The 867-nt window shown below is 58.0% G+C and overlaps 1 protein-coding gene across 1 annotated transcript in view; it reads right to left on the bottom strand.

Moving 5' to 3' along the window:
• Positions 1–867, bottom strand: part of LOC108802354 (sodium/potassium-transporting ATPase subunit alpha-1) — a 21,762-nt gene that overhangs the window by 3,572 nt on the left and 17,323 nt on the right. The window lies entirely within an intron of this gene.

Consider the following 867-nt stretch of genomic DNA (forward strand, 5'->3'; position numbering starts at 1 on the left):
GGGTTGCGTGACCCTCCACACCGCAGTCAGGAGACTTCCCAATCTGCTCAGCCAACCCGGGAGGAGGATGCACAGGAAACGGGAGAGTTAACCCCTTGCTGACAAAAGCCTCCGCTGAGCTCCATAGGCCAGCAATGGACCTGACAGGAGCGTGTTCCCAATGCTATGAGATGGGACGGGTCACCTGACCACCCCCCCCCATCATCATCATCATGTGATCACCCTGCACTGTACGCCATGTTCCCCGATATCTGCCTGGAGATCAGTGTGGCCCCCGCAGGAGCCGTCACAGGGCGCTGAACAAAACTCCATTGTGTGCAACAGTCTCCGGTCACTTCCAATGGACAGAGCGAGTGTCTGAGGGACGTCCCCTTCCAGTCCTTCCATGTGTCTGCACCCCTAACCCCTCCCCTCATACCTTCCATGTGTCTGCACCCCTAACCCCTCCCCTCATACCTTCCATGTGTCTGCACCCCTAACCCCTCCCACCTTCCAGTCCTTCAATGTGTCTGCACCCCTAACCCCTCATACCTTCCATGTGTCTGCACCCCTAACCCCTCCCCTCATACCTTCCATGTGTCTGCACCCCTAACCCCTCCCCTCATACCTTCCATGTGTCTGCACCCCTAACCCCTCCCCTCATACCTTCCATGTGTCTGCACCCCTAACCCCTCCCCCCTTCCAGTCCTTCAATGTGTCTGCACCCCTAACCCCTCATACCTTCCATGTGTCTGCACCCCTAACCCCTCCCCTCATACCTTCCATGTGTCTGCACCCCTAACCCCTCCCCTCATACCTTCCATGTGTCTGCACCCCTAACCCCTCCCCCCTTCCAGTCCTTCAATGTGTCTGCACCCCTAACCCCTC

This window comes from Nanorana parkeri, unplaced genomic scaffold, assembly GCF_000935625.1.
Source record: "Nanorana parkeri isolate BGI_ZX_2015 unplaced genomic scaffold, ASM93562v1 scaffold2821, whole genome shotgun sequence".
In the NCBI taxonomy this organism is placed as follows: domain Eukaryota; kingdom Metazoa; phylum Chordata; class Amphibia; order Anura; family Dicroglossidae; genus Nanorana; species Nanorana parkeri.